This window comes from Thalassophryne amazonica, unplaced genomic scaffold, assembly GCF_902500255.1.
Source record: "Thalassophryne amazonica unplaced genomic scaffold, fThaAma1.1, whole genome shotgun sequence".
Lineage (NCBI taxonomy): Eukaryota > Metazoa > Chordata > Actinopteri > Batrachoidiformes > Batrachoididae > Thalassophryne > Thalassophryne amazonica.
The window spans coordinates 107474-122291 of NW_022986311.1; the positions used below are offsets into that span (position 1 = coordinate 107474).

The following is a 14818-nucleotide window of genomic DNA, read 5'->3' on the forward strand; positions in this document are numbered from 1 at the left end:
CCGACCTGGCTGCTTCTTGAAAAATCAAGTTTTTTTTTTTTTTAAAGAGTTCATGTCTATGGCTTATTTGTGCTGAATTTGTTGTTTGTTTCACCATTTGCAGGATTCCACTCTAAATATTCTCTTATCTGCTGAACTATATATGGAGATGTAAGATGCTGCTCCTCACTGTTTCTCAGTTGCCCTCAAAAGTATTGAAACAACTGGTATTTCACACATTTTAATTTGTTTATTCCATTTCAAATACTTTTTTTTTTAATTATCTTCCTTAACTCAAACTGAAAGCAAATCTCTACAACCTGATATAAATTAATGAAGTGGTGTAGAGGAGGATTTTCTTAAAAAGAAGACCTGAAAGTTCAGCTACAATTAGACAGAAAGTACATTTGAGATGAAAGACTAGATTTGATGTTTTGGTGAAAGAAACTTTTGTATTTCGTCATAACTGATGTAAATAAAGTCCAAGACATATTCAGTGACTTGGAAATGTTCATGTTTCCATCCCCTGACTTGTCTGAAGAAAACTGGTCATAAAACTGATTATTATTTACAGGTTTTATCAAGTTTTAGAGATTTGCTTTCAGTTTGAGTTTGAGGAAGATAATTTTATAAATTTTAATTCTTTATTTTTTGTATTTCTTGAGAACCAGGGATGGTAAGTTGAAAAGCTTTTTTATCCCATGGGAACTCTCCCTACCCACCTAAGCGGCTCAAGAATATGGACATCATGTATACAACCCCTGGCAAAAATTATGGAATCACCGGCCTCAGAGGATGTTCATTCAGCTGTTTAATTTTGTAGAAAAAAAAAAGCAGATCACAGACATGACACAAAACTAAAGTAATTTCAAATGGCAACTTTCTGGCTTTAAGAAACACTATAAGAAATCAAGAAAAAAAGATTGTGGCAGTCAGTAACGGTTACTTTTTTAGACCAAGCAGAGGAAAAGAATATGGAATCACTCAATTCTGAGGAAAAAATTATGGAATCACCCTGTAAATTTTCATCCCCTAAACTAACACCTGCATCAAATCAGATCTGCTCATTGACATTGACCCTATGCCATGACATTGACCCTATGTGTTTTTTTGCAAGGAATGTTTTCGCAGTTTTTGCTCTTTGGCAAGATGCATTATCATCTTGAAAAATGATTTCATCATCCCCAAACATCCTTTCAATTGTCCAAAATATCAACGTAAACTTGTGCATTTATTGATGATGTAATGGCAGCCATCTCCCCAGTGCCTTTACCTGACATGCAGCCCCATATCATCAATGACTGTGGAAATTTACATGTTCTCTTCAGGCAGTCATCTTTATAAATCTCATTGGAAAGGCACCAAACAAAAGTTCCAGCATCATCACCTTGTCCAATGCAGATTCGAGATTCATCACTGAATATGACTTTCATCCAGTCATCCACAGTCCACGATTGCTTTTCCTTAGCCCATTGTAACCTTGTTTTTTTCTGTTTTGGTGTTAATGATGGCTTTCGTTTAGCTTTTCTGTATTAAATCCCATTTCCTTTAGGCGGTTTCTTACAGTTCGGTCACAGACGTTGACTCCAGTTTCCTCCCATTCGTTCCTCATTTGTTTTGTTGTGCATTTTCAATTTTTGAGAAATATTGCTTTAAGTTTTCTGTCTTGACGCTTTGATGTCTTCCTTGGTCTACCAGTATGTTTGCCTTTAACAACCTTCCCATGTTGTTTGTATTTGGTCCAGAGTTTAGACACAGCTGACTGTGAACAACCAACATCTTTTGCAACATTGCGTGATGATTTACCCTCTTTTAAGAGTTTGATAATCCTCTCCTTTGTTTCAACTGACATCTCTCATGTTGGAGCCATGATTCATGTCAGTCCACTTGGTGCAACAAATCTCCAAGGTGTGATCACTCCTTTTTAGATGCAGACTAAAGAGCAGATCTGATCTGATGCAGGTGTTAGTTTTGGGGATGAAAATTTACAGGGTAATTTATTCCTCAGAATTGAGTGAGTCCATATTTTTTCCCTCTGCTTGGGCCAAAAAAATAACCATTACTGACTGCCACAATTATTTTTCCTGATTTCTTAGTGTTTCTTAAAGCCAGAAAGTTGCCATTTGAAATGACTTTAGTTTTGTGTCATGTCTGTCATCTGCTTTTTTTCTACAAAATTAAACAACTGAATGAACATCCTCCGAGGCCGGTGATTCCATAATTTTTGCCAGGGGTTGTATAAGTGACATTTACATGGATGCTTAGGATGAAAAAAAAAGACAGCAATCCAAAGTCTTGGTAAATTAAAAGACAGCCACTACTCGCAGCACAGAGGAAGGGGGGGGGGGGGTCTGGGTTTTTTTTGCCCCCCCTGGAAATTTTAAAAATTTAAGTGCCCTGTGGTGCATTTTGGTGCATTATTTGGATTAAATTTGGACTTGAAACAGCTGTTAAATTTCTCTTGTGATCTCATGCAGTATGGCATGTTGTACCATCCTGTAGGAGTATATACACAATATAACACAATAGTTTACAAATATAGCTAACTCATGCAAAAAACTTTATTGATTTAGTTTGTTTTTGATTGGGATCAAAGACTAGGCAATTAAAATCTCAACATTCAAAGAACTAGTTAACTTCATAATGCTTTCAGACTAGAGACTAGATAATTGCTTTCAGATACATAACAACATAATACTGATGAGATTCTGCTTAGGATCAATTCACTTTTGTATGTCATCACAGATGACATTACCATGTATACATACTATTATAGTAAATACATTTTCAATTTCAATTTATTTTCATTTATATAGCACCAAATCACAACAGAGTTGCCTCAAAGTGCTTCACACAAGTAAGGTCTAACCTTACCAACCCAAAGAGCAACAGTGGTAAGGAAAAACTCCCTCTGAGGAAGAAACCTCAAGCAGACCAGACTCAAAGGGGTGACCCTCTGCTTGGGCCATGCTACAAAACATAATTCACAGAACAATTCACGGACAAATATACAAGAAATGCAATTGGCGCACAGGACAGGAGGGTCACCAACACGAATACAACTCCCATCTCTGGATGGAGCTGCACCTTAAACAGAGAGAAAAACAGAATCAGGCATCAGAAAGACAAGAAACACTGTATAATTTGTCAGCATTAAACAACAAGAATTACAGAGAAATACTAAGGTGATCGCCGGCCACTAGCCCTAAACTTCACTAAAAGACCCAGAATTTAGGTAAAGTTGAGGCCGCGGCCCGCTGCAATTACTAATAACATGAATTAAAACAGTAAAAAGCATAAAAAACAAAACTGTACCAGTATGCTAGCCATATGAAAGGGAAAATAAGTACATCTTAAGTCTGGACTTGAAAGTCTCCACAGAATCTGACTGTTTTATTGACGCAGGGAGATCATTCAACAGAACAGGGGCATGATAAGAGAAAGCTCTGTGACCTACAGACTTCTTATTCACCCTAGGGACACAAAGTAGTCCTGCACCCTGAGAACGTAAAGCCCGGGCCGGTACGTAAGGTTTAATTAGGTCAGCTAGGTAGGAGCGTGCCAGTCCATGAATAATTTTATAGGTTAGTAGCAGAACCTTAAAATCTGATCTCACCGGGACAGGAAGCCAGTGAAGGGATGCCAAAATGGGTGTAATGTGGTCAAACTTTCTGCTTCGTGTCAAAAGTCTGGCTGCAGCATTCTGAACCAATTGGAGAGCCCTAATGCTAGACTGCGGTAAACCAGAAAATAGAACATTGCAGTAGTCCAATCTAGAAGAGATAAATGCATGGATCAGGGTCTCAGCATCAGCCATAGACAGGATGGGACGAATCTTCGCTATATTTCGCAGGTGGATGAAAGCAGTCCTAGTAATATTTCTAATTTGTTCTAATACATATACAGTCAGCCTATTTGACTGCTCTGAACACTGACATGGCATCTAATCAGTCATTCTATACTGATTCAGATTCAGGAACAAAAGAAATCTGCAACATTTTATTGAGTCTTAAAGTAAATAAATATGAAATTGGTTACTGGATCCTTAAACTCTGGACATAATAAACTCTACATGGTGGATCCTTGATCTCTGGACATAAACAGAAATAAAATCTGTTAGTTTTTATCAAAAGCATTTCCTTTCAAACATTATTATTGGCATGAATGTCTTTCCATATCTGAGCTGAGCTCTTGCAGACGTGCTGCAGGTCAGGTTTATAAAGAATGCAGGACGTCTCATTTTGGGAGGAAAAAACATTTTAGTCAATTGTAGTTTATTGTCTGTATTGCAACATTGTAAGACGTGTCATTTTACTTAAAGCGGCGATTCGTTTTGAAGTTATTAATTCCAAGCGGACTCTGTCTCGGCAGAGAGCCGCGCAGCGTTTGAAGCTCATTTCTCGACTGTAACAAGACAAGAGTCCCAGTTAGTGACTTTAACCCACACAAAAATGACACATGATATTTTAATGGCTTTCAGAGGGGTTAAGAAGTGGACTTACCGCTTCTGAAGAGCAGCCAATCAAAGAGCCACGAGCCAGTGAATCGAAGCATTCCTTCGATTCACGCTTCAAACTGGAGTCGCACTGCAGAAACGGTTGATTACGCTGTATTGAAAATCGTAAGGGTCCAAAATAAGTGTAACGGTCCAAAATTATAGCGTAACGGGCTGTAACCCAAGTTTGCGCTAGCTAGAACCCTGAACACACCACTATTTTATGATAAATTTCTCAGTGATTTTGAGTTTTTCCGCTAAAATACCATTTCACGGATTTGAGGAAATAAAAATTAATGTTTTGCTAGTTCTTTTAGACGGCAGGATTTTGCAAAAAGACGGAAATCCGTCCAAAGAAGGCGAATAAGCATCCATGCATTTATATGACAATACTGAGATAAGATCATTTGTCCATACTGTACAGCATACTGTCAACTAGCTGAAAACTATGAATATTAATTTACATCTACATTAAAAAAAAATGCTTAAAGTGGCATGGTTAGATGGCGAGGAGCTTTTCCAAGTATGTGAGAGGCAAATAAAGAAAAATGCTTAAAAAGGCGGGGAGTCAGCTTCCGCCCTCCCCAGAAGCTGAAAGGTTTTTGCCATGCTAATGCTCTCCTGAAGCATTTACTCAAAATTAAGTCTGAAGAACCTAAATGACATAGTGAGATGCTGATGAGCTTCACTCATTCATGTCCACGACATATGCATATTATGGGACTTTCATAAGCAGGAACAAGAATGATATGAGGCAGATACTGAGTCCCTCATGTTTTTAAATGTTCCAAGAGAAGTTAGTTCCCTCAAGTTTATTAGTCAAACCAACACCTTTAGGTTTTACTTGAAGTGAAAAATAACGAGTCTGACTGCGTTGATATCACCTCATCACCTGCCAGCCACGTGTTTGAAGAAGGCACCAGTCGTACAGTACAAAGAGGTGCAAATACAGTCTGACAACGGAAGCGATAAAAGGAAGGGGGGGGCGTGCCACCAAAATAAAAGATGAATTACATGTTAACACATGGGTTACAATAACTAGAAATATAAATAATTATTATAACTAGAAATATAACCATTTAGCTAATTTTTACATTTTTTTCTTTCCATGATGACAGGTGAAGCAGTCTCACCTGTCTCCCCTGACTACACCTCACTGTCAGAGTTGTGAAGAATGTCCACAGCTGAACTCTGTGTGTTTGGACAGACAGCAGGTCGGGGACAGAAGTCCTGTTTGTTTTCACTTTGTTCTGGGTTTCTTCTGTTTACTCTTGAAGCCACAAACACCGAGTGTTCAGAGAAAAACTACATCAAATATAACGCCACCTTTATTCACTCAAATCAGAATAAAAGTCCAAAGAGACGCGTGTTTTCACCAGACAGGTGAAAATGTCACAATAAGAATAAAACCCCGATGATCCCTTTAATAATGAGCAGGATTCGATTTACTTGAGGAATCTGGTCCTTAAAAGAGTTAAAATCTGGATGAACTCAGTCAAAGCTTTTTACCAGTTCATCGTGTGTACCTTTAGACTTAAAGGGAAAAAAAACACACTTTAACGGTCTGAAAAGACTTTTTAAGTGACTTTCTCCTTCCTATTCTAGGCGTTATCTAGCTGTTAGCCGGTTAGCCGGGGTACTTACAGTCTGTCCCCGGCGGTCCCTCACTGCCTGCTGGATCCAAAAGCTTTTAGTCCCACATATTCGGTCTCCGGAACCTTTGAAACACCTTCTGACGGCTCGGCGCCGGCGGAGGAGAAGAGGACGCCACCAAGCGGCCGGCAGCGGCCTTTATTATTATTATTATTTTTTTTTAGAAATAAAGTTTATTGAAAACATGCTGTCTGACAATGGCGGAGTCCCTCTGAGGTCTGTGTCCTTCTGAGGCTTGTGTCCCAGCAGACGCTTCCGTCCCTCCGAGACGAAGCAGACACCGGGACAGACGGAGCTTTCTGCTGTTACGTCATTGCGTTTCTCCGCCCCACTCCTGTCGCCTGGCAACCTGGACAGCTGCCAGAGACCATAGACATCCCATAATAGACTGGTTTTGGTCACGTGACCTGGAGCGCTGAGCCCCCCCCCCCCAATCTTGGAAGGTTGAAGCGCTGCAGCGGTCTCGGGTCTCGCGCTGCAGCGGTCTCGGGTCTCGCGCTGCAGCGGTCTCGGGTCTCGCGCTGCAGCGGTCTCGGGTCTCGCGCTGCAGCGGTCTCGGGTCTCGCGCTGTCAGGGTTAAAGTCATGCTCTGCGCTTGGGATTCTCCCTACGATTTCTCCGCCGTTCTTTACATTTAAGATGGGAAAACTCATTCTTAGGTCAGTTCAGATACGTAGATTCGATCCTTTCTCCCTATAGGTTGCCGCGGGGACACGTCACTTCCGAAGGCAAGAATTCATATCTGCGCGACTGGCTGTCCGATGAAAACAAACTCAGGCTGCATTGTCTATTGAAATCAGCTGGTTTTGTTTTGTCTTGAACTTGTTTCTTAAAGCCAGCTGACAGCTCTCACTGCCTGGAACGGTGAGATTTACACCCCAAGCTGAGCTGAAATGACCCATTGTACATTAAACTGACTTTACTGACGAGTCCGACCCTTTGAAAAGTGACCAAATTACATGTGTATGTATTGTGTTCGGCCAGTGGCGGTTCTACACTAAATTACCCCCCGGGCAAGACCCCCTCCAAGCGCTCCCCCCCCCAAAAAAAAAGTTTTTGTTTTTTTTTCACAAACAGCTATTTTTTATGTTATTATTTTTTTTTTATAATTTAGAAGTGGTCCTGAAATTGCCATTAAAAGACCACAGGATACAATGTAACTCTTATACAAAACATCCATGAATTGCAAATTTGAATAAACATGCCCTTACGTGCTACATATGTTTATATCTTTCAGACAGGAACAATTAGCTCCTTGGTTACGGTCTTGAATTCAATGCTTGGTGCACTTTTAGTTATGACTGGTTAAACTATGTCACAAAATAGAGTTGTAGCAAATGGCAAATGTTTGTTTTTGAAAATACCGACAGATATGAAAATACAGGGCTAATTCCAGACCCCAACATTAACCCAAATGAGGGATAGAAATAATAACTGAACTTGAAACAGTTTTGTTACAAGCATGAGTCATTCTTCTATTGAAGCATGTGTTACACACATTACTACCTTAATATTTAAGATTTTCCCCTAAAATATCCACCCAAAAAGTAGCAGAAATTTATGTTTACACTACAACCCCAATTCCAATGAAGTTGGGATGTTGTGTGAAATGTAAATAAAAACAGAATACAATGATTTTCAAATCCTCTTCAACCTATATTCAGTTGAATACACCACAAGACAAGATATTTAATGTTCAAACTGATCAACTTTATTGTTTTTGTGCAAATATTTGCTCATTTTGAAATGGATGTCTGCAACATGTTTAAAAAAAACTGCAACAGGGGCAACAAAAGACTGGGAAAGTTGATGAATCCTCAAAGAACACCCGTTTTTTAACATTCCACAGGTGAACAGGTTAACTGGAAACAGGTGAGTGTCATGATTGTGTCAGGACTCATGGTGGGCTGAACCCTGAAGCAGTAGGAGACACATGCAGACTCACAGGCATGGTTGGTTTAAATTAATAAAAGCCTTTATCTATAAACCAGGCATTGGGTTCGGTACACAGGTAGTCAGACATGGGAGCAGAGGTATCAGACATGGTACAGGGTGGGACATGGTCCATAAACCAGGCAGGGTTCATTCACATGGCATCGAGGTATAAAGCAAACAAAACCAAAGCAGAGTCAAAATACAGGCGGAGTTCAGGATACCGCAAGGCGGAGATCGGAGCACAAAAGCAAGGTCAAACACACAAGAACAAACTGGACAAGAACGAGAGGAAAGAAAGTGAACGAAGTCAACAATCGGGCAGTGAGCTGTGGAACTGTGAGGGTTTAAATAAGGAGCAAACTAATCAAGGTGATGTGAAGCAGGTGTGTGGAACGTCCTTGAAAGGGGTGTGATTTTGTGAATCAAAGATGAGGAAAGAAAGGTAAGAGAGTGCAGGAGGGCAAAACAAAGTGGTGCAAACCAAGATAAATAAGTGACAGAAAAAGAGCTAAGACCTATACTCCAAGCCAGGGCCGAGCATGACAGTTTGGGTATAAAAGGAGCATCCCAAAAGGCTCAGCCATTCACAAGCAAAGACGGGGCAAGGATGACCACTTTATGAACAATTACATGAAAAAATAGTCCAACAGTTTAAGAACAATCTTTCTCAACGTTCAATTGCAAGGAATTTAGGGATTCCATCATCGACAGTCCATAATGTAAGCAGAAAATTCATAGCATCTGGAGAACTTTCTACTCATAAGCAGGAAGGCTGAAAACCAACATTAAATGCCCATGACCTTCAATCCCTCAGGCGGCACTGTATTAAAAGCCTACATCGTGTAAAGGATCTTACTGCATGGGCTCAGGAACACTTCAGAAAACCATTGTCAGTTAACACTGACAGTGGTTTGTCGTGACATCTACAAGTGCAAGTTAAAACTCTACACTGCAGGGGGGTGCTAGTGCACAGACATAGGATGTAGACGTGTTTTGCAAGTGCTCTCCACCAAAATCCTGAATAACCTCAAAATATACCACTAAAGGACTCTCAATAAGCAACTTACTGCTTCTACACATTTCTCACATCATGAGCGTTACTTTTTTGTAAAATGCCACCAAAGACCAGAGCTCCAAGCAAGACCAGAACCATGGAAGGGTATGTTAGCAATGCTACTGCTAGTGGAGCTAATGCTAGTGGGGTTAATGCTGGTGGGGCTAATGCTAGCACTAGCCACCTGAATGAGCCAGCTCATACACTCAAAGCTAACCCGGGGGAAGACAAGACCTATGCTATATGTAAAGAGATGTGCAAGGAGATGTCCACGTCCATTTTAGGGAAAATTGATGAGCGTTTTGATGCATTTGACACAAGGTTTGAGTCCCTTCTCTCTGAGCAAGCTAATCTGAAAGGAAGACTGGACAGTCAAGAGCAAGCCACATGTACCCTTGACCTGCGTGTGACAACCCTGGAAAATAAATACAAGACACTGACAAAGCATGCCAGCCAGCTCCAAAATAAGCTTCTAGACCTTGAAGCTTGCTCATGCAGGCACAATATAAAAACTGTTGGAATCGAAGAGGGGGCAGAAAAAGGCAACCCAACTGATTTTGTCTCCAGACTGATCCCAGAGCTGGTAGGAAAAGAGCACTTAACACATCCTGTGAAAGTTGATCGGGCTCACTGCACACGCACTATCTTGGCCCGGATTCATCACTTCCAGGAGAAAGCGCTGATTTTACAGCGCAGCAGAATACAACAGGGATGGATGTACAACAGAAAGAAGGTTGTGATTTTTCCTGACTACACCAGTGAAGTGATGAGCCAAAGACGTGCCTTTCGAGATGTGATGCAGACCCTTCAAGACCGGAAGATTAAACACACACTATGGTATCCAGCCAGGCTCCACGTGTTCTGGCGTAACGGTGAAGCACCTGCAATCTTCAATGATGCTAAGGAGGCGGTTTGGTCCTTGGAGCAGCACGAGTCCTCCGAAAAGGAATAAGAGGTGACCTAATCTGGGTGTGTGTAATGCATCTACAATATGGTGGGGGAATGTTGAGAACGTCGTTACGACCTGTCCGGCAGTTCCTATGTGGATGAAGATGGGAATCCATGCGTCAGGTTCTGGGAGACGCATTTTTGGGGACTGGGGGGACTTGGGGTGTTACTATGTTCTTCTTATTGTTAATATTCTGTGGCTCAGGTGCTCTTGTCTCATTGTAATATTAATGTTGACAGTACTGAATATGTGTTTTATATTCTTTCATCCCTGCATTTCTTTTACCTCATCCGTTATAAATGCATAGGACGCAGGGTATTTTACAGGCAGGAAATAGAGTTTTACAGAATGGAATGTTAAAGGGCTTGGAAGTGTTGTGAAAAGGGGAAAAGTGTTTAAACATCTGAAGTCTTTGTAAGCTGATATAGTTTTCCTCCAGGAGACTCATATTAAAGCGGCAGTACAACATAAACTAAAATGCAGTTGGGTATCTCAAATATATCAGTCTCCATTCACTTCTAGTGCTCGTGGTGTGGCAATACTGTTTAAAAAAGATGTTCCATTCCAGCTGACCTCTGTTATCAGTGACCCTCTTGGCAGATTCTTAATGATTTCTGGTTCGATAAATTCTGTTCAACTTACTTTTCTGAACGTTTATGGCCCAAACACTGATGAGCCCAACTTTTTATAAAAATCTTTAACTTGCTACCAGATGACAATGACTCAAACATAATAATTGCTGGAGATGTAAACTGCTATCTTGATTCTCATTTGGATCGACTGTCTTCGTGCCCTCCTCCAGAAATTGCCTCTGTACGTATTCTAAATAATCTTATGAAATCTAGAAATTTGGTTGATATTTGGAGAATTCAACATCCTACAGACAGGGAGTACTCATTTTGTTCAAATGTGCACAAGTCTTATAGTCGAATAGACTATTTTTTAACTAGTTCTAATCTTATTTCTCATGTCTCTAATTCTAAATACCATAATATTTTAATGTCGGATCATAGCCCTTTAACAATATCTCTTAATCTCTCCCTGCCAAAACAATCTTACTCATGCGCTTCAGTCCAACTCTACTCAGTGATGAACAGTTTGTGAAACATTACTGCTAAACTGAAGGATTTTGTTGAACTTAATGATAACAATGAAGTGTCAGATTCAACACTATGGGAATCATTAAAAGCTGTTTGTTATTCGTGGTGAAATAATATCCTACACCTCAAACCTAAAGAAAGAAAAAGACAGAAGACTCTCTGAGATTAACAGTGCGCTTCCAGCTCTGGAGAGAACATACCAAATCTCTAAATCTCCTGATGATTATAGAAAAATATTGAAGTTTAAATATGAATACAGTAGCATTATGAGTGATCAAGTTAACAACTTACTATTGAAACTTAGGCAAAAGCACTTTGAACTGGGAGATAAACCAAGTAAACTGTTAGCACAACAACTTAAGGGCTCCCAAGCCTCCAGAGCAATTTACAAAATTAAGTCTAAATCAGGTACTCTTTTAACAAACCCTACAGATATTAACAACCGTTTAAGGAGCTTTATGAGGAACTTTATTCTTCAAAACAACATACAGAACAATCTCATTTAAATGATTTTTTTGACACTCTCTCCCTACCTAGGCTGGATGATGCTGCCAGGGACCATCTCAACTCTGACTTTACATTGCAGGAAGTCATCACAGCCATAAAATCATTCCCATCTGGCAAGGCATGTGGTCCTGACGGATTCAGCTCAGAATTTTTTAAGAACTTTTGTGATGTCCTTGCTCCACTCCTGCTCAGGATGATTACAAATTAAAAGTGAAGGGAAATGACCAAAAACATTATATGACTGTACTGTGTATTATATATAACTGTACTTGAAGATCTGTACATAGATGGTGAATTTGCATCATTTGCCCAACTGAAACAGAAGTTTAACCTTTCTCATTCACATTTTTATCACTACTTGCAAGTCAGACACTACATCCAATCTAAGATTCCAAATTTTAGAGAGCTTCCTATGGAGCATGATCTGTACCATGTGATCAAAAGCCCTTCTTGCTGCGAACATCTTATTTCAAAAATTGTACACGTATTCAATAGTGCCATCAGGGCACATACAGTGAAGATCAGAGATACATGGAGTGAGGAGCTGGGTGTTGAACTGTGAGAGTATGTGGGATAAATGTTTATCTAAGGTTCACTCTTGTTCTATTAACAGCAGACATCAATTAATACAATTCAAAATTCTACATCGTTTACACTATTCTAAAGTTAAATTGAATAGGATTCAACTTCTCTCGCTGACCAACTTCTGTCTCTGACCACCTTCTCTCTGTTACCAGCTTCTCGCTCTGACCAACGTCTGTGTCTGACCAACTTCTCTCGCTGACCAACCTCAGTCTCTGACCACCTTCTATCTCTGACCAACTTCTCTCTCTGACCAACTTCTGTCTTTGACCAGATTCTCTCTCTGACCAACTTCTGTCTTTTCCCAACTTCTGTCTCTGACCAGCTTCTCTCTCTTCCCAACTTCTCTGTGTGACCAACTTCTCTCTCTGTCCAGCTTCTGTATCTGACCAACTTCTGTCTCTGACCAGCTTCTCTCTCTTACCAACTTCTGTCTCTGACCCACTTCTATCTCTGATCAACTTCTCTCTCTGACTAATCTCTGTCCAACCAACTTCTATCTCTGATCAACTTATCTCTCTCACCAACTTCTGTCTCTGACCAGCTTCTCTCTCTTACCAACTTCTGTCTCTGACCCACTTCTATCTCTGATCAACTTCTCTCTCTGACTAATCTCTGTCCAACCAACTTCTATCTCTGATCAACTTATCTCTCTCACCAACTTCTGTCTCTGACCAGCTTCTCTCTCTTACCAACTTCTGTCTCTGACCCACTTCTATCTCTGATCAACTTCTCTCTCTGACTAATCTCTGTCCAACCAACTTCTATCTCTGATCAACTTATCTCTCTCACCAACTTCTGTCTCTGACCAACTTCTCTCTCTGACGAAGGTCATTCTCTGACCAACTTCTGTCTCTGACCAGCTTCTCTCTCTGACCAACTGATGTCTCTGACCAGCTTCTCTCTCTTACCAACCTCTCTCTCTGACCAACTTCTGTCTCTGACCAGCTTCTCTCTCTGACCAACTTATCTCTCTGACCAACTTCTGTCTTTGACCAGCTTCTCTCTCTGACCAACTTATCTCTCTGACCAACCTCTCTCTTTGACAAACTTCTCTCTCTGACCAACATCTCTCTTTGAACAAATCTGTCTCTGGCCAGCTTCTCTCTTTTCCCAACTTCTGTTTGTTACCAGCTTCTCTCTCTGACCAACGTCTATCTCTGACCAACATCTGTCTCTGACCAAGTTCTCTCTTTTACCAGCTTCTGTCTCTGTCCAACTTCTGTCTCTGACCAACTTCTCTCTCTGATGAGCTTCTTTCTCTGACCAAATTCTCTCTCTGACCAACTGATGTCTCTGACCACTTTCTCTCTGACCAGCTTCTAGCTTACCAAATTCGCTGTCTGGCCAAATTCTGTCTCTGACCAAGTTCTCTCTTTGACCAGCTTCTGTCTCTGACCAACTTCTGTCTCTCTGACTAACCTCTGTCCAACCAACTTCTCTCTCTGATCAGCTTCTCTGTCTGATCAACTATCATCTATTACCAGCTTCTCTCTCTGACCAGCTTCTCTCTCTTACCAAATTCGCTGTCTGACCAAATTCTGTCTCTAACCAACTTCTGTCTCTGACCAACTTCTCTCTCTGACCATCTTCTGACTCTTTGACCAGCTTCTCTCTCTTACCAACTTCTCTCTCTGACCATCTTCTGTCTCTTTGACCAGCTTCTGTCTCTGACCAGCTTCTCTCTCTAACCAACCTCTATTTCTGACCAGCTTCTGTCTCTGACCAGGTTCTCTCTCTTACCAACTTCTGTCTTTGACCAGCTTCTCTCTCTGACCAGCTTCTCTCTCTGACCAACTTCTGTCTTTGACCAGCTTCTCTCTCTGACCAACTTCTCTCTTTGACAAACTTCTCTCTCTGACCAACATCTCTCTTTGAACAAAATCTGTCTCTGGCCAGCTTCTCTCTTTTCCCAACTTCTGTTTGTTACCAGCTTCTCTCTCTGACCAACGTCTATCTCTGACCAACATCTGTCTCTGACCAAGTTCTCTCTTTTACCAGCTTCTGTCTCTGTCCAACTTCTGTCTCTGACCAACTTCTCTCTCTGATGAGCTTCTTTCTCTGACCAAATTCTCTCTCTGACCAACTGATGTCTCTGACCACTTTCTCTCTGACCAGCTTCTAGCTTACCAAATTCGCTGTCTGGCCAAATTCTGTCTCTGACCAACTTCTTTCTCTGACCAACTTCTGTCTCTCTGACTAACCTCTGTCCAACCAACTTCTCTCTCTGATCAGCTTCTCTGTCTGATCAACTATCATCTATTACCAGCTTCTCTCTCTGACCAAATTCGCTGTCTGACCAAATTCTGTCTCTAACCAACTTCTGTCTCTGACCAACGTCTCTCTCTGACCATCTTCTGTCTCTTTGACCAGCTTCTCTCTCTTACCAACTTCTCTCTCTGACCAGCTTCTGTCTCTGACCAGCTTCTCTCTCTTACCAACCTCTCTCTCTGACCAACTGATGTCTCTGACCAGCTTCTCTCTCTTACCAACCTCTCTCTCTGACCAACTGATGTCTCTGACCAGCTTCTCTCTCTGACAAACATCTCTCTTTGAAAATCTGT

General features: G+C 40.9%; 1 protein-coding gene across 1 annotated transcript in view; it reads right to left on the reverse strand.

Moving 5' to 3' along the window:
• The window catches only part of ppp1r3b (protein phosphatase 1, regulatory subunit 3B), a 73628-nt gene extending 67227 nt beyond the window's left edge, over window positions 1-6401 (reverse strand). The window contains exon 1 of the mRNA XM_034165572.1: window positions 6119-6401. The gene's annotated coding sequence lies outside the window, so the exon portion shown is untranslated. The remainder of the gene's footprint in view (window positions 1-6118) is intronic.
• Between the last annotated feature and the right edge of the window lie 8417 nt (window positions 6402-14818).